At 41.2% G+C, this 20,000-nt stretch overlaps 1 pseudogene; it reads right to left on the bottom strand.

Moving 5' to 3' along the window:
* The window catches only part of LOC135528779 (eyes absent homolog 1-like), a 149,178-nt pseudogene that overhangs the window by 64,762 nt on the left and 64,416 nt on the right, over nucleotides 1–20,000 (bottom strand).

Genomic DNA, 20,000 nt, shown 5'->3' with positions numbered 1-20,000 from the left:
CATACAGTTACCCATTTAGTTACCCATATAGTTACCCATATATTTACCCCTATAGTTACCCCTATAGTTACCCATATAGTTACCCATATAGTTACCCATATAGTTACCCATATAGTTACCCATATAGTTACCCATTTAGTTACCCATATAGTTACCCATATAGTTACCCATATAGTTATCATATACCCATATAGTTACCCATATAGTTATCATATACCCATATAGTTACCCATATAGTTACCCATATAGTTACCCATATAGTTACCCATATAGTTACCCATATAGTTATCATATACCCATATAGTTACCCATATAGTTATCATATACCCATATAGTTACCCATATAGTTACCCATATAGTTACCCATATAGTTACCCAAATAGTTACCCATATAGTTATCATATACCCATATAGTTACCCATATAGTTACCCATATAGTTACCCATATAGTTACCCATATAGTTACCCAAATAGTTACCCATATAGTTATCATATACCCATATAGTTACCCATATAGTTACCCATATAGTTACCCATATAGTTTCCCATACAGTTACCAATATAGTTACCAATATAGTTACCCATATAGTTACCCATATAGTTACCCATATAGTTACCCATACAGTTACCCATTTAGTTACCCATATAGTTACCCATATAGTTACCCCTATAGTTACCCCTATAGTTACCCATATAGTTACCCATATAGTTACCCATATAGTTACCCATACAGTTACCCATTTAGTTACCCATATAGTTACCCATATAGTTACCCCTATAGTTACCCCTATAGTTACCCATATAGTTACCCATATAGTTACCCATATAGTTACCCATTTAGTTACCCATATAGTTACCCATATAGTTACCCATATAGTTACCCATTTAGTTACCCATATAGTTACCCATATAGTTACCCATATAGTTATCATATACCCATATAGTTACCCATATAGTTATCATATACCCATATAGTTACCCATATAGTTACCCATATAGTTACCCATATAGTTACCCATATAGTTACCCATATAGTTATCATATACCCATATAGTTACCCATATAGTTATCATATACCCATATAGTTACCCATATAGTTACCCATATAGTTACCCATATAGTTACCCAAATAGTTACCCATATAGTTATCATATACCCATATAGTTACCCATATAGTTACCCATATAGTTACCCATATAGTTACCCATATAGTTATCATGTACCCATATAGTTACCCATGTAGTTACCCATATAGTTTCCCATATAGTTACCCCTATAGTTACCTGTATAGTTACCCATACAGTTACCCATATAGTTACCCATATAGTTACCCATATAGTTACCCATACAGTTACCCCTATAGTTACCCATATAGTTACCCAAATAGTTACCCATATAGTTATCATATACCCATATAGTTACCCATATAGTTACCCATATAGTTACCCATATAGTTACCCAAATAGTTACCCATATAGTTATCATATACCCATATAGTTACCCATATAGTTACCCATATAGTTACCCATATAGTTACCCATATAGTTATCATGTACCCATATAGTTACCCATGTAGTTACCCATATAGTTTCCCATATAGTTACCCCTATAGTTACCTGTATAGTTACCCATATAGTTACCCATATAGTTACCCATATAGTTACCCATACAGTTACCCATATAGTTACCCATATAGTTACCCATACAGTTACCCATATAGTTATCATATACCCATATAGTTACCCATATAGTTATCATATACCCATATAGTTACCCATATAGTTACCCATATAGTTACCCATATAGTTACCCATATAGTTACCCAAATAGTTACCCATATAGTTATCATATACCCATATAGTTAACCATATAGTTACCCATATAGTTACCCATATAGTTACCCATATAGTTATCATATACCCATATAGTTACCCATATAGTTATCATATACCCATATAGTTACCCATATAGTTACCCATATATTTACCCATATAGTTACCCATATAGTTATCATATACCCATATAGTTACCCATATAGTTATCACATACCCATATAGTTACCCATATAGTTACCCATATAGTTACCCATATAGTTACCCATATAGTTACCCATATAGTTATCATATACCCATATAGTTACCCATATAGTTATCATATACCCATATAGTTACCCATATAGTTACCCATATAGTTACCCATATAGTTACCCATATAGTTATCATATACCCATATAGTTACCCATATAGTTATCATATACCCATATAGTTACCCATATAGTTACCCATATATTTACCCATATAGTTACCCATATAGTTATCATATACCCATATAGTTACCCATATAGTTATCACATACCCATATAGTTACCCATATAGTTACCCATATAGTTACCCATATAGTTACCCATATAGTTACCCATATAGTTATCATATACCCATATAGTTACCCATATAGTTATCATATACCCATATAGTTACCCATATAGTTACCCATATAGTTACCCATATAGTTATAATGACATTACAGATAGTTATCTACAGTCCCTTGCAAAAATATTCAGACCCCAATGATATGTGGGTTTAAAATAATTTAAAAAATCAACAATATACCCAAAATACTCTATAATGTCAAAGTGAAAGAAAAATGATATCATTTTCAAAGATTAATACATACTAAATAAGTAAAATATACTTGTTGCATAAGTAGTTAGTACCCTCTGAGTCAATAAATGTTAGAACCACCTTTACCAGTGATTACATTTGTGAGTCTTCTTGGGTGAATCTGTACAGGCTTTACACACCTGGCTTATGCAATCATTTACATTTACATTTAAGTCATTTGGCAGGCGCTCTTATCCAGAGCGACTTACAAATTGGTGAATTCACCTTCTGACATCAGTGGAACAGCCACTTTACAATAGTGCATCTAAATCATTTAAGGGGGTGAGAAGGATTACTTTATCTATCTAGGTATTCCAATATTTGGCCATCGTTATTTTCTAAATTCTTCAAGCTCGGCCACTATTTTGGGGATGATGGCGAGATAGCAATTTTCAAATTTTGCCATATATTTTCAAGCAGATTTAAGTCAAAACTGTGACTTGGCCACTTCTTGGTAATTAAACTCCAGTGTATATTTGACCTTGTGTTTTATGTTATTGTCCTGCTGAATGGTGAAGTCCTCTCCCAGTGTCTGGTGTAAAGCAGACTGAAGTAGCTTTTCCTCTCGGATTGTGACTGTGCTTAGCTCCATCCCGTTCCTTTTTATCCTGAAAAACTCCCCAGTATTTGCCTATGTCAAGCATACCCATACCATGATGCAGCTACCACTGTGCTTAAAAAAATAAGTATGCAGTTACTCACTGATGTGTTGCTCTTGGATTTGCCCCAAACATAAGGCTTTGCATTCTGACCAAAAAGTGTATTCGTTTGCTGTTTTTATTTTTGTTCAGTATTACTTCAGTAATAGAGGCGGCAGGGTAGCCTAGTGGTTAGAGTGTAGAGGCGGCAGGGTAGCCTAGTGGTTAGAGTGTAGAGGAGGTAGGTAGACTAGTGGTTAGAGTGTAGAGGTAGCAGGGTAGTCTAGTGGTTAGAGTGTAGAGCGGCAGGGTAGCCTAGTGGTTAGAGTGTAGAGGAGGTAGGTAGACTAGTGGTTAGAGTGTAGAGGTAGCAGGGTAGTCTAGTGGTTAGAGTGTAGAGGCGGCAGGGTAGCCTAGTGGTTAGAGTGTAGAGGAGGTAGGTAGACTAGTGGTTAGAGTGTAGAGGTGGCAGGGTAGTCTAGTGGTTAGAGTGTAGAGGCGGCAGGGTAGCCTAGTGGTTAGAGTGTAGAGGCGGCAGGGTAGCCTAGTGGTTAGAGTGTAGAGGCGGCAGGGTAGCCTAGTGGTTAGAGTGTAGAGGAGGCAGGGTAGCCTAGTGGTTAGAGTGTAGAGGCGGCAGGGTAGCCTAGTGGTTAGAGTGTAGAGGCGGCAGGGTAGCCTAGTGGTTAGAGTGTAGGCGGCAGGGTAGCCTAGTGGTTAGAGTGTAGGCGGCAGGGTAGCCTAGTGGTTAGAGTGTAGGGCGGCAGGGTGGCCTAGTGGTTAGAGTGTAGAGGGAGGTAGGGTAGTCTTGTGGTTAGAGTGTAGAGGCGGCAGGGTAGCCTAGTGGTTAGAGTGTAGAGGAGGTAGGGTAGCCTAGTGGTTAGAGTGTAGAGGAGGTAGGTAGACTAGTGGTTAGAGTGTAGAGGTGGCAGGGTAGTCTAGTGGTTAGAGTGTAGAGGAGGCAGGTAGTCTAGTGGTTAGAGTGTAGAGGTCGCAGGGTAGTCTAGTGGTTAGAGTGTAGAGGAGGCAGGTAGTCTAGTGGTTAGAGTGTAGAGGTGGCAGGGCAGCCTAGTCGTTAGAGTGTAGAGGTGGCAGGTAGACTAGTGGTTAGAGTGTAGAGGCGGCAGGGTAGCCTAGTGGTTAGAGTGTAGAGGCGGCAGGGTAGTCTAGTGGTTAGAGTGTTGAGGCAGCAGGGTAGCCTAGTGGTTAGAGTGTAGAGGCGGCAGGGTAGCCTAGTGGTTAAAGTGTAGAGGCGGCAGGGTAGCCTAGTGGTTAGAGCGTTGGACTAGTAGCCGAAGGTTGCAGGAGTTCAAACCCCCTAGCTGACAAGGTAGAAATCTTTCATTCTGCCCCTGAACAGGCAGTTAACCCACTGTTCCTAAACCGGCATTGAAAATAAGAATTTGATCTGAACTGACTTTCCTAGTTAAATAAAGGTAAAAATAAGTCAAATAAAAGGGCCACAATGGATGATTTGTATATTTTTGTCCTTCTTTTACTCTGTCATTTAGGTCGTTATTGTGAATTAACTACGATGTCATTGATCCATCCACCATCTAGTTCTCTCCCATGCCAAGCCATTTGAACTCTGTAGCTGTTATAGAATCACCAATGACATCATGGTAACATCCCTGAGCAGTTTCCTTCTTGTCCTGCAGCTCTGTTCAGAAGGACAGATGGTGGTTTAATAAATAATAAACATAACAAAAAAATAAAAATAATCCCACAGTGTAATTATTAACTTTGACCCATGATTAAAGAGACATTCTTCGTCTGATTTGTTATGGTGACCCCATCTACCAATCACTGCCCTTCTCTATGAGGCTTTCGGAAAAAAAGCTCCTAGGTCTTTGTAGTTGAATCTGTGCTTGAAAACCCAAACTTGACTGAGAGACCTGTAAGTATGGGGAACAGAGGACAATATGAAAAAAATGGGGGAACAGAGGAAGGGTTCGTCATAAAAAAAAACAAATCATGTCAACTCACCATTTTTTTTATATTGTCACACATAACTTATTATGTGATAGGTTAAGTCATATTTGACCTCTGAACTAATTTAGGCTTGCCTAAACAAAGGAGTTGAATACTGACGACTGTATTTTAGGTTATGCGTGTTTTTACTCATTTTATTATTTTGTGTCGATTGTTGACATGACAAACATGGACAATTAAATCCATTTGAATCCCCACTTTGTAACACAATGACATGCGAACCAAAAGGGTCTGAATACTTCCATATCTCTGGTCTAAAGTAGTGCACTATGTAGGGAATAGGGTGCCATAGGGCTCTGGTCTAAAGTAGTGCACTATATAGGGAATAGGGTACCAGTTGGCTCTGGTCTAAAGTAGTGCACTATATAATAGGGAATAGGGTGCCATAGGGTTCTGGTCTAAAGTAGTGCACTATATATAGGGAATAGGGTGTCATAGTGCTCTGGTCTAAAGTAGTGCACTATATAGGGAATAGGGTGTCATAGTGCTCTGGTCTAAAGTAGTGCACTATATAGGGAATAGGGTGTCATAGGGTTCTGGTCTAAAGTAGTGCACTATATAGGGAATAGGGTGCCATAGGGTTCTGGTATAAAGTAGTGCACTATATAATAGGGAATAGGGTGCTATAGTGCTCTGGTCTAACGTAGTGCACTATATAATAGGGAATAGGCTGCCATAGGGTTCTGGTCTAAAGTAGTGCACTATATAGGGAATAGGGTGCCATAGTGTTCTGGTCTAAAGTAGTGCACTATATAATAGGGAATAGGGTGCCATAGTGTTCTGGTCTAAAGTAGTGCACTATATATAGGGAATAGGGTGCCATAGGGTTCTGGTCTAAAGTAGTGCACTATATAGGGAATAGGGTTCCATAGTGTTCTGGTCTAAAGTAGTGCACTATATAGAATAGGGTGCCATAGGGTTCTGGTCTAAAGTAGTGCACTATATAGGGAATAGGGCTCCATAGTGTTCTGGTCTAAAGTAGTGCACTATATATAGGGAATAGGTTGCCATAGGGTTCTGGTCTAAAGTAGTGCACTATATATAGGGAATAGGGAGCCATAGTGTTCTGGTCTAAAGTAGTGCACTATATATAAGAATAGGGTGCCATAGGGTTCTGGTCTAAAGTAGTGCACTATATATAGGGAATAGGGTGCCATAGGGTTCTGGTCTAAAGTAGTGCACTATATAGGGAATAGGGTGCCATAGGGTTCTGGTCTAAAGTAGTGCACTATATAGGGAATAGGGTGCCATAGTGTTCTGGTCTAAAGTAGTGCACTATATAATAGGGGAATAGGTGCCATAGGGTTCTGGTCTAAAGTAGTGCACTATATAGGGAATAGGGTTCCATAGTGTTCTGGTCTAAAGTAGTGCACTATATAATAGGAATAGGGTGCCATAGGGTTCTGGTCCTAAAGTAGTGCACTATATAGGGAATAGGGTTCCATAGTGTTCTGGTCTAAAGTAGTGCACTATATAATAGGGAATAGGGTGCCATAGGGTTCTGGTCTAAAGTAGTGCACTCTATATAGGGAATAGGGTGCCATAGGGCTCTGGTCTAAAGTAGTGCACTATATAGGGAATAGGGTGCCATAGGGTTCTGGTCTAAAGTAGTGCACTATATAGGGAATAGGGTGCCATAGGGTTCTGGTCTAAAGTAGTGCACTATATAGGGAATAGGGTTCCATAGTGTTCTGGTCTAAAGTAGTGTACTATATAGGGAATAGGATTCCATAGTGTTCTGGTCTAAAGTAGTGCACTATATAGGGAATAGGGTGCCATAGGCCTCTGGTCTAAAGTAGTGCACTATATAGGGAATAGGGTTCCATAGTGTTCTGGTCTAAAGTAGTGCACTATATAGGAATAGGGTTCCATAGTGTTCTGGTCTAAAGTAGTGCACTATATAATAGGGAATAGGGTGCCATAGGGTTCTGGTCTAAAGTAATGCACTATATAGGGAATAGGGTTCCATAGTGTTCTGGTCTAAAGTAGTGTACTATATAGGGAATAGGATTCCATAGTGTTCTGGTCTAAAGTAGTGCACTATATAGGGAATAGGGTGCCATAGGCCTCTGGTCTAAAGTAGTGCACTATATAGGGAATAGGGTTCCATAGTGTTCTGGTCTAAAGTAGTGCACTATATAGGGAATAGGGTTCCATAGTGTTCTGGTCTAAAGTAGTGCACTATATAGGGAATAGGGTGCCATAGGCCTCTGGTCTAAAGTAGTGCACTATATAGGAATAGGGTTCCATAGTGTTCTGGTCCTAAAGTAGTGTATTATATAGGGAATAGGGTTCCATAGTGTTCTGGTCTAAAGTAGTGCTATATAGGGAATAGGGTGCCATAGGCCTCTGGTCTAAAGTAGTGCACTATATAGGGAATAGGGTGCCATAGGGCTCTGGTCTAAAGTAGTGCACTATATAGGGAATAGGGTTCCATAGTGTTCTGGTCTAAAGTAGTGCACTATATAGGGAATAGGGTGCCATAGGGCTCTGGTCTAAAGTAGTGCACTATATAGGGAATAGGGTGCCATAGGGCTCTGGTCTAAAAAAGTAGTGCACTATATAGGGAATAGGGTGCCATAGGGCTCTGGTCTAAGTAGTGCACTATATAGGGAATAGGATGCCATAGGGCTCTGGTCTAAAGTAGTGTACTATATAGGGAATAGGGTGCCATAGGGTTCTGGTCCTAAAGTAGTGCACTATATATAGGAATATAGGGTGCCATAGGGTTCTGGTCTAAAGTGTGCACTATATAGGAATATAGGGTGCCATAGGGTTCTGGTCTAAAGTAGTGCACTATATAGGGAATAGGGTGCCATAGTGTTCTGGTCTAAAGTAGTGCACTATATAATAGGGAATAGGGTGCCATGGGTTTCTGGTCTAAAGTAGTGCACTATATAGGGAATAGGGTTCCATAGTGTTCTGGTCTAAGTAGTGCACTATATAAACTAGGGAGATAAGGTGCCATAGGGTTCTGGTCTAAAGTAGTGCACTATATAGGGAATAGGGTTCCATAGTGTTCTGGTCTAAAGTAGTGCACTATATAATAGAGAATGGGTGCCATAGGGTTCTGGTCTAAAGTAGTGCACTCTATACTTAGGGAATAGGGTGCCATAGGGCTCTGGTCTAAAGTAGTGCACTATATGGGGAATAGGGTGCCATAGGGCTCCTGGTCTAGTAGTGCACTATATAAGAATAGGGTGCCATAGGGTTCTGGTCTAAAGTAGTGCACTATATAGGGAATAGGGTTCCATAGTGTTCTGGTCTAAAGTAGTGTACTATATAGGGAATAGGATTCCATAGTGTTCTGGTCTAAAGTGGTACTATATAGAATAGGGTGCCATAGGCCTCTGGTCTAAAGTAGTGCACTATATAGGGAATAGGGTTCCATAGTGTTCTGTCTAAAGTAGTGCACTATATAGGGAATAGGGTTCCATAGTGTTCTGGTCTAAAGTAGTGCACTATATAATAGGGAATAGGGTGCCATAGGGTTCTGTCTAAAGTAATGCACTATAGGGAATAGGGTTCCATAGTGTTCTGGTCTAAAGTAGTGTACTATAGGGAATAGGATTCCATAGTGTTCTGGTCTAAAGTAGTGCACTATATAGGGAATAGGGTGCCATAGGCCTCTGGTCTAAAGTAGTGCACTATATAGGGAATAGGGTTCCATAGTGTTCTGGTCTAAAGTAGTGCACTATATAGGGAATAGGTTCCATAGTGTTCTGGTCTAAAGTAGTGCACTATATAGGGAATAGGGTGCCATAGGCCTCTGGTCTAAAGTAGTGCACTATAGGGAATAGGTTCCATAGTGTTCTGGTCTAAAGTAGTGTATTATATAGGGAATAGGGTTCCATAGTGTTTCTGGTCTAAAGTAGTGCACTATATAGGGAATAGGTGCCATAGGCCTCTGGTCTAAAGTAGTGCACTATATAGGAATAGGGTGCCATAGGGCTCTGGTCTAAAGTAGTGCACTATATAGGGAATAGGGTTCATAGTGTTCTGGTCTAAAGTAGTGCACTATATAGGGAATAGGGTGCCATAGGGCTCTGGTCTAAAGTGAGTGACTATATAGGGAATAGGGTGCCATAGGGCTCTGGTCTAAAGTAGTGCACTATATAGGGAATAGGTGCCATAGGGCTCTGGTCTAAAGTAGTGCACTATATAGGAATAGATGCCATAGGGCTCTGGTCTAAAGTAGTGTACTATATAGGGAATAGGATGCCATAGGGCTCTGGTCTAAAGTAGTGAACTATATAGGGAATAGGATGCCATAGGGCTCTGGTCTAAAGTAGTGTACTATATAGGGAATAGGATGCCATAGGCTCTGGTCTAAAGTAGTGTACTATAGGGAATAGGATGCCATAGGGCTCTGGTCTAAAGTAGTGTACTATATAGGAATAGGATGCCATAGGGCTCTGGTCAAAGTAGTGCACTATATAGGGAATAGGGTGCCATTATGTTCTGGTCTAAAGTAGTGCACTGTATAGGGAATAGGGTTCCATAGTGTTCTGGTCTAAAGTAGTGCACTATATAGGGAATAGGCTGCCATAGGGCTCTGGTCTAAAGTAGTGCACTATATAGGGAATAGGGTTCCATAGTGTTCTGGTCTAAAGTAGTGCACTATATAGGGAATAGGGTGCCATAGGGTTCTGGTCTAAAGTAGTGCACTATATAGGGAATAGGGTGCCATAGTGTTCTGGTCTAAAGTAGTGCACTATATAGGGAATAGGGTGCCATAGTGTTCTGGTCTAAAGTAGTGCACTATATAGGGAATAGGGTTCCATAGTGTTCTGGTCTAAAGTAGTGTACTATATAGGGAATAATGTGCCATAGTGTTCTGGTCTAAAGTAGTGCACTATATAGGGAATAGTTCCATAGTGTTCTGGTCTAAAGTAGTGCACTATATAGGGAATAGGGTTCCATAGTGTTCTGGTCTAAAGTAGTGCACTATAGGGAAATAGGGTGCCATAGTGTTCTGGTCTAAAGTAGTGCACTATATAGGGAATATGGTGCCATAGTGTTCTGGTCTAAAGTAGTGCACTACATAGGGAATAGGGTGCCATTTGGCTCTGGTCTAAAGTAGTGTACTATATAGGGAATAGGGTGCCATTTGGCTCTGGTCTAAAGTAGTGTACTATATAGGGAATAGGGTTCCATAGTGTTCTGGTCTAAAGTAGTGCACTATATAGGGAATAGGGTTCCATAGTGTTCTGGTCTAAAGTAGTGCACTATATAGGGAATAGGATGCCTCAGAGGAAGAAAAATCCAGTCATGTTTTTGTTGTTGTTGTTGAGTATACCATCATCTCACTATCGAAACAAAAATCGATAGTCGATAAGAACAACAATAAAATATGTATAAATGGCTAATCATTTTTAGTGTAGAAATGTTCTCCTTTTATTGGCATTCAGTAAGTACACTTAAGGCACCATTGAAAATAAATGTTATAGTCAATAAACATCTAGGTAATCAATAATAAGTTAAGGATACAAAGAGTTGAGTATTGTTCATGTACGTGATGTGTTAACCTTGGTGTGGCATTGAGGTAATTGGATTAGTCTACTGTGCCTCAGACAGGGGTGGGCTGTCTGTAAGCCAAAGGTAACGCACACCTGATCACTCCTCAAGGTCAAGTCAGGCGGTGGTGAAGGGTTGTTCCTTCTCCCTCAGCCGCATGACTTTCCATCCGAGCTGCGCATAATCGATCGATTCTGAATCTTTAATGGGCGTTGATGGACTGTGGATGGTACTGTAATCTCTGAAATTGGAAAAGGAGAAGAACAAGTTGTTTTAAATAAGGAGAATGATGTCTCTCTTTCCACCTTTAGAATTGAGGAGGTGAAGGGAGCTGTCGTCAGCAACATTTTGGATCGTAAAGTGTGTATATGTGTGTGTGTGTGTATGTGGGTGTGTGTGTGCATGTGTGCATGTTTGTGTATGTGTGCGTGCCTGTGTGTGTTTGTGTGCGTGCCCGTGTGTGTGTGTGTGTGTGTGTGTATATGGTGTAACCGAAAGGTTTCAAGTTCAAATCCCTGAGCTGACAAGGTAAAAATCTGTCGTTCTGCTCCTGAACAAGGCAGTTAACCCACTGTTCCTCGGCCGTCATTGTAAATAAGAATTTGTTCTTAAACTGACTTGCCTAGAAAAATAAATGTCAAATAATTAAATTAAAAAAATGTATGTTAAATAATGACAACTAGACGATAACTACTGTTCTGTTGTAAGGCTTCCGGAATGTCAGACAGACAGGCCAAAGATAATAACGTCAGTGTTCTATGTATTCTATGTGTTCTATGTGTTCTATGTGTTCTATGTGTTCTATGTTCAGATAATCTTCAGCTGTAACCCCCTCCTCTTATCTTATTTCACTTGATGGGATGATAATGTCATCAGAGTTCTATTGTCAGAAGGGAGCGTTTTAATGTGATTTCTATTAAAGGGTGAAGACGTTCCTCTAGAAATACTCTCTGCAGTTAAGTCATATTTCTCGATAATGCTGCTTTCCTTGGTACTGTGCTAACAAAGGGTGGGTTAATTAAGAAGAAAAACAAGAAAAAATGTGAATTTATATTTCTTCATTAATACCAGTTTCTAGATTTTCATTCGGGAAGTTTTGGGTGGCAATTGGGAGGTGGAGGAAACGTTAGCTATAGGTAAAACAATTATCACAATGATATAGTTTATTTACAAAAAACTGTAATGGTGCCATAATGGTGGCCCTGGCATCATAGCCACCCCCTCCAGAGCCTTCTGGTCCTGGGGATGGGTGGTGGCCTGGGAGCCTAGGGCCTACCACTGGAGGGTCCGTGAGGGCCTGGCTGGTCAGGGCGCTGGGGGCTCCTGGAGGGTGTAGGTGGCTGTGGTGGAGGGTGGTGGGACTGGTGTTGTTGCTGGTCATATAGGGGGAGGTGTAGGGAGAACTGTTGTAATACTGGGCATACTGGCCCTGGCCGAACGCTGGGTAGCTCGGGTAGTCCTGGAGGGGGGAGAGGGGAGGATGGATGGATGGATGGAGAGAGACAGGAATGGATGGATGGAGGGAGAAGAAGGAGAGAGAGAGAAAACGAGAGAGAGAATGAGAGAGAGAACGAGAGAGAGAACGAGAGATACAGAGAGAGAGACAGAGAGAGAGACAGAGAGAGAGTGAGAGAACAAGAGAGAAGAGAGATAACGAGAGAACGAGAGAGAAGAGAGAGAACAAGAGAGAAGAGAGAATGAGAGAGAGAGAGAGAGAGAGCGAGAGAACGAGAGAGAAGAGAGACAGAGAGAGAGAGAGAAATGAGAGAGAGAGAACGAGAGAGAGAACAAGAGAGAGAACGAGCGAGAAGAGACAGAACAAAAGAGAAGAGAGAGAGAGAGAGAGAGAGAGCGAGAGAACGAGAGAAGAGAGAGAGAGAGAGAGAGAGAGAGAGAAAGCGAGAGAACGAGAGAGAAGAGAGATGACGATAGAATGAGAGAGAGAGAGAGAAGAGTGAGAACGAGAGAGAGAGAGAACGAGAGAACGAGAGAGAAGAGAGAGAGAGAACGAGAGAGAAGAGAGATGACGAGAGAACGAGAGAAAGAGAGAGAGAGACAGAGAGAGAAAGCGAGAGAATGAGAGAGAAGAGAGATGACGAGAGAATGAGATAGAAGAGAGAGAAGAGAGAGAGACGAGAGAGAGAGCGAGAGAACGAGAGAGAGAGAGAGAGAGAGAGACGAGAGAGAAGAGAGAGAGAAGAAGAGAACGAGAGAGAGGGGGTAAGTAATGCACTAGTGGTGCTACTTTACAGTCCAGATTCCAAAACATAAATACAAACACATGTCTGTTGTGTCCTACATCTGGACAGCGATCTGTCTTGGTCTTTTTTGGCTCGCATCTTTAAAAATGATTTCCTATTCCCTACGTAGTACATTACTTCTGGCCAAGGCTCCGGTCAAAGGAGTGTACTTTATAGGAACATAGAGTGCCATTTGGGACCTGACCCATTTTGTCTGTGCCAGGGTAAGGGATTTTCCCTGTCTACAACACTACAGGCGTAATGAGGCATTACTGTATGATTCATGTGACGTGGATCAATTGGAACTCAACTGTATCATACATTATGTCAAAAATGTCAAGTGTGTCAAATGGCACCCCTATTTCTTGTAAAGTAGTGCATTTCTACCCTGTGGGCTCTGGTCAAAATTAGTGCACTGTAGGGAACATGCGTGTTATTTGGGATACACTCTAAGTTTCCCAGGATCTTATATATATATATATATATATATATATATATAAATATATATATATATATATATATATATATAGAGTACAGTACCTCATCTTAATATAAACCTAACGATGATAAACATCTTCTATAGGCTATCAGAATGAAGAGACGCTACCGTAGAAGACATTGGTACCTGCTGTGTACTGTTGAAGCCGGTTGAGTTCGTGAGGGCGTTGCTTCCTGCGTACAATCCTGACGTGGTTGTGAACGTGCCACCTGGAGAGGACAGGGGAAACACACGGTTATCACTAAGGAGTTATACAGATCACCTGGAGAGGACAGGGGAAACACACGGTTATCACTAAGGAGTTATACAGATCACCTGGAGAGGACAGGGGAAACACACGGTTATCACTAAGGAGTTATACATATCACCTGGAGAGGACAGGGGAAACACACGGTTATCACTAAGGAGTTATACATATCACCTGGAGAGGACAGGGGAAACACACGGTTATCACTAAGGAGTTATACATATCACCTGGAGAGGACAGGGGAAACACACGGTTATCACTAAGGAGTTATACATATCACCTGGAGAGGACAGGGGAAACACACGGTTATCACTAAGGAGTTATACAGATCACCTGGAGAGGACAGGGGAAACACACGGTTATCACTAAGGAGTTATACAGATCACCTGGAGAGGACAGGGGAAACACACGGTTATCACTAAGGAGTTATACAGATCACCTGGAGAGGACAGGGGAAACACACGGTTATCACTAAGGAGTTATACAGATCACCTGGAGAGGACAGGGGAAACACACGGTTATCACTAAGGAGTTATTATAGTGTATGGTACATGATAGTGTATGGTATATGATAGTGTATGGTATATGATAGTGTATGGTATATGATAGTTAATAATATATGATAGTGTATGGTATATGATAGTGTATGGTATATGATAGTGTATGGTATATGATAGTGTATGGTATATGATAGTGTATGGTATATGATAGTTAATAATATATGATAGTGTATGGTATATGATAGTGTATGGTATATGATAGTGTATGGTATATGATAGTGTATGGTATATGATAGTGTATGGTATATGATAGTGAATGGTATATGATAGTGTATGGTATATGATAGTGTATGGTATATGATAGTGTATGGTATATGATAGTGTATGGTATATGATAGTGTATGGTATATGATAGTTAATAATATATGATAGTGTATGGTATATGATAGTGTATGGTATATGATAGTGTATGGTATATGATAGTGTATGGTATATGATAGTGTATGCTATATGATAGTGTATGGTATTTGATAGTGTATGGTATATGATAGTGTATGGTATATGATAGTTAATAATATATGATAGTGTATGGTATATGATAGTGTATGGTATATGATAGTTAATAATATATGATAGTGTATGGTATATGATAGTTAATAATATATGATAGTGTATGGTATATGATAGTGTATGGTATATGATAGTGTATGGTATATGATAGTGTATGGTATATGATAGTGTATGGTATATGATAGTGTATGGTATATGATAGTGTATGGTATATGATAGTGTATGGTATATGATAGTGTATGGTATATGATAGTGTATGGTATATGATAGTGTAATAGTATATGATAGTGTATGGTATATGATAGTGTATGGTATATGATAGTGTATGGTATATGATAGTGTAATAATATATGATAGTGTATGGTATATGATAGTGTATGGTATATTGATAGTGTATGGTATATGATAGTTAATAATATATGATAGTGTATGGTATATGATAGTTAATAATATATGATAGTGTATGGTATATGATAGTGTATGGTATATGATAGTGTATGGTATATGATAGTGTATGGTATATGATAGTGTATGGTATATGATAGTGTATGGTATATGATAGTTAATAATATATGATAGTGTATGGTATATGATAGTGTATGGTATATGATAGTGTATGGTATATGATAGTGTATGGTATATGATAGTTAATAATATATGATAGTGTATGGTATATGATAGTGTATGGTATATGATAGTTAATAATATATGATAGTGTATGGTATGTGATAGTGTATAGTATTTGATAGTGTATGGTATATGATAGTGTATAGTATATGATAGTGTATGGTATATGATAGTTCATAATATATGATAGTGTATGGTATATGATAGATAGTGTATGGTATATGATAGTGTATGGTATATGATAGTTATGGTATATGATAGTGTATGGTATATGATAGTGTATGGTATATGATAGTTAATAATATATGATAGTGTATGGTATATGATAGTGTATGGTATATGATAGTTAATAATATTTGATAGTGTATGGTATATGATAGTGTATGGTACATGATAGTGTATGGTATATGATAGTGTATGGTATATGATAGTGTGGTATATGATAGTTAATAATATATGATAGTGTATGGTATATGATAGTGTATGGTATATGATAGTGTATGGTATATGATAGTTAATAATATATGATAGTGTATGGTATATGATAGTGTATGGTATATGATAGTTAATAATATTTGATAATTGTATGGTATATGATAGTGTATGGTATATGATAGTGTATGAGTATGTATTAGTGTATGGTATATGTGTATGGTATATGATAGTGTGTGGTATATGATAGTGTATGGTATATGATAGTGTATGGTAAATGATAGTGTATGGTATATGATAGTTAATAATATATGATAGTGTATGGTATATGATAGTGTGTGGCATATGATAGTGCATGGTATATGATAGTGTATGGAATATGATAGTTAATAATATATGATAGTGTATGGTATATGATAGTTAATAATATATGATAGTGTATGGTATATGATAGTGTATGGTATATGATATTGTATTGTATATGATAGTGTATGGTATATGATAGTGTATGGTATATGACAGTGTATGGTATATGATAGTGTATGGTATATGATAGTTAATAATATATGATAGTGTATGGTATATGATAGTGTATGGTATATGATAGTGTATGGTATATGATAGTTAATAATATATGACGGAGGGGGTGGGGGTTAGGGAGTGGTCAGGGGGTGTGGTCAGGGGGTGGGGTCAGGGGTAGTGATCAGGGGGTGTGGTCAGGGGTGGGGTCAGAGGGTAGTGGTCAGGGTTGGGGTCAGAGAGTAGTGGTCAGGGGTTGGTGGGCAGGGGGTGGGGTCCGGTTCGGGTTGGAGGCGGCGATTAGCATCTACACTTCGGTCCGCCCAGTAGTATAACTTTTCACTACATTTCCATTACATTTCATTATAGTACAACGGTTTGATTTGTCTAATCTCAGCAATTTCTTCTTAGCTAGCTACATAGCCGTCTTTGTATCAAAGATAATTGCGTGAGTATCGTATTTCGGTCGTCTAACGTAGTCTACACTGCTACCTGCCCAGCAGCTAGCTAACGTCTACCGTCTACTAGCACTGTAGAAACTATTACACTCAATTGAACGACTTCGATTAGTGTAGTGTTAGCTAGCTACATAGTTGTCTTTGCTGTCTTCGTATCCAAGATAATTGTGTAGTTTAGAGTGTGTAGACTTAGAGTGATTATCTTAATTTACCGAGGTTAGCTAGCCAGCTATTTGTCGTCCTTAACGTAAGAGATACTGCTAGCTAGCTAGCCAACAACTAGCCAACGTCTACCAATTAACTTCAACAACCCGGTCAACATTCCGCTTCGCTCCACAGGTAGTATCACATTTTCATTTCACTTCATTACAGTACAACGGTTTGATTTGTTTGATCGTAGCTAGCTAGCTACATAGCCGTCTTTGTATCTAAGACAATTGTGTAGTCTAGAGCGATTTTCAAGTTAGCTTGCCAGCTATTGTCGTTCTTTTAACGTAACGTAACGTAATCAACACTGCTAGCTAGCCAGCTAGCCCCCGAATAACAGCACTGTAGAAACTATTACACTCGACGGAATGACTTGATTAGTGTAGTGTCAACAACGCAGCCACTGCCAGCTAGCCTACTCCAGCAGTACTGTATCATTTCAATCATTTTAGTCAATAAGATTCTTGCTACGTAAGCTTAACTTTCTGAACATTCGAGACGTGTAGTCCACTTGTCATTCAATCTCCTTTGCATTAGCGTAGCCCCTTCTGTAGCCTGTCAACTATGTGTCTATCTATCCCTGTTCTCTCCTCTCTGCACAGACCATACAAACGCTCCACCGCGTGGCCGCGGCCACCTAATCTGGTGGTCCCAGCGCACGACCCATGTGGAGTTCCAGGTCTCCGGTAGCCTCTGGAACTGCCGATCTGCGGCCAACAAGGCAGAGTTCATCTCAGCCTACGCCTCCCTCCAGTCCCTCGACTTCTTGGCACTGACGGAAACATGGATCACCACAGATAACACTGCTACTCCCACTGCTCTCTCTTCGTCCGTGTTCTCACACACCCGAGAGCTTCTGGTCAGCGGGGTGGTGGCACCGGGATCCTCATCTCTCCCAATTGGTCATTCTCCTCTTTCTCCCCTTACCCATCTGTCTATCACCTCCTTTGAATTCCATGCTGTCACAGTTACCAGCCCTTTCAAAGCTTAACATCCTTATCATTTATCGCCCTCCAGGTTCCCTCGGAGAGTTCATCAATGAGCTTGATGCCTTGATAAGCTCCTTTCCTGAGGACGGCTCACCTCTCTCACAGTCCTGGGCGACTTTAACCTCCCCGTCTACCTTTGACTCATTCCTCTCTGCCTCCTTCTTTCCACTCCTCTCCTCTTTTGACCTCACCCTCTCACCTTCCCCCTACTCACAAGGCAGGCAATACGCTCGGCCTCATCTTTACTAGATGCTGTTCTTCCACTAACCTCATTGCAACTCCCCCAAGTCTCCGACCACTACCTTGTATCCTTTTCCCCTCTCGCTCTCCATCCAACACTTCCCACACTGCCCCTACTCGGATGGTATCGCGCCGTCCCAACCTTCGCTCTCTCTCCCCCGCTACTCTCTCCTCTTCCATCCTATTATCTCTTCCCTCTGCTCATACCTTCTCCAACCTATCTCCTGATTCTGCCTCCTCAACCCTCTCTTCCCTTTCTGCCATCCTTTGACTCTCTATGTCCCCTATCCTCCAGGCCGTCGGTCCTCCTCCACTCCGTGGCTCGACGACTCATTGCGAGCTCACAGAACAGTGCTCCGGGCAGCCCGGCGGAAATGGAGGAAAGCTCGCCTCCCCTGGACCTGGCATCCTTTCACTCCCTCCTCTCTACATTTTCCTCCTCTGACTCTGCTGCTAAAGTCACTTTCTACCACTCTAAATTCCAAGCATCTGCCTCTAACCCTAGGAAGCTCTTTGCCACCTTCTCCTCCCCTCCTGAATCCTCCTCCCCCTCACCCCCCTCCTCCCTCCCTGCAGATGACTTCGTCAACCATTTTGAAAAGAAAGGTCGACGACATCCGATCTCGTTTGCTAAGTCAAACGACACCGCTGGTTCTGCTCACACTGCCCTACCCTGTACTCTGACCCCTCTTTCTCCCCTCTCTCTTCAGATGAAATCTCGCTTCTTGTAATGACCGGCCGCCCAACAACCTGCCCGCTTGACCCTATCCTCCTCTCTTCTCCAGACCATTTCCGGAGACCTTCTCCTTTACCTCACCTCGCTCATCAACTCATCCCTGACCGCTGACTCGTCCTTCCGTCTTCAAGAGAGCGGGAGTTGCACCCCCCTTCTGGAAAAAACCTACACTCGACCCTCCGATGTCAACAACTACAGACCAGTATCCCTTCTTTCTTTTCTCTCCAAAACTCTTGAACGTGCCGTCCTTGGCCAGCTCTCCCGCTATCTCTCTCAGAATGACCTTCTTGATCCAAATCAGTCAGGTTTCAAGACTAGTCATTCAACTGAGACTGCTCTTCTCTGTATCACGGAGCGCTCCGCACTGCTAAAGCTAACTCTCTCTCCTCTGCTCTCATCCTTCTAGACCTATCGGCTGCCTTCGTACTGTGAACCATCAGATCCTCCTCTCCACCCTCTCCGAGTTGAGCCTCCCGGCGCGGCCACGCTTGGTTCGTCCTACCTGACAGGTCGCTCCTACCAGGTAGCGTGGCGGGAATCTGTCTCCCTTGCCACGCGCTCTCACCACTGGTGTCCCCCAGGGCTCTGTTCTAGGCCCTCTCCTATTCTCGCTATACACCAAGTCACTTGGCTCTGTCATAACCTCACATGGTCTCTCCTATCATTGCTATGCAGACGACACACAATTAATCTTCTCCTTTCCCCCTTCTGATGACCAGGTGGCGGGCTCGCATCTCTGCATGTCTGGCAGACATATCAGTGTGGATGACGGATCACCACCTCAAGCTGAACCTCGGCAAGACGGAGCTGCTCTTCCTCCCGGGGAAGGACTGCCCGTTCATGATCTCGCCATCCCACGGTTGACTGCTCCATTGTGTCCTCCTCCCAGAGGCGCTAAGAACCTTGGCCTGATCCTGGACAACCCCTGTCGT

Source organism: Oncorhynchus masou, unplaced genomic scaffold, assembly GCF_036934945.1.
Source record: "Oncorhynchus masou masou isolate Uvic2021 unplaced genomic scaffold, UVic_Omas_1.1 unplaced_scaffold_1032, whole genome shotgun sequence".
Lineage (NCBI taxonomy): Eukaryota > Metazoa > Chordata > Actinopteri > Salmoniformes > Salmonidae > Oncorhynchus > Oncorhynchus masou.
The sequence above is the reverse complement of the archived record's forward strand: the minus strand, read 5'-3'. Positions and strand labels throughout refer to the sequence as shown.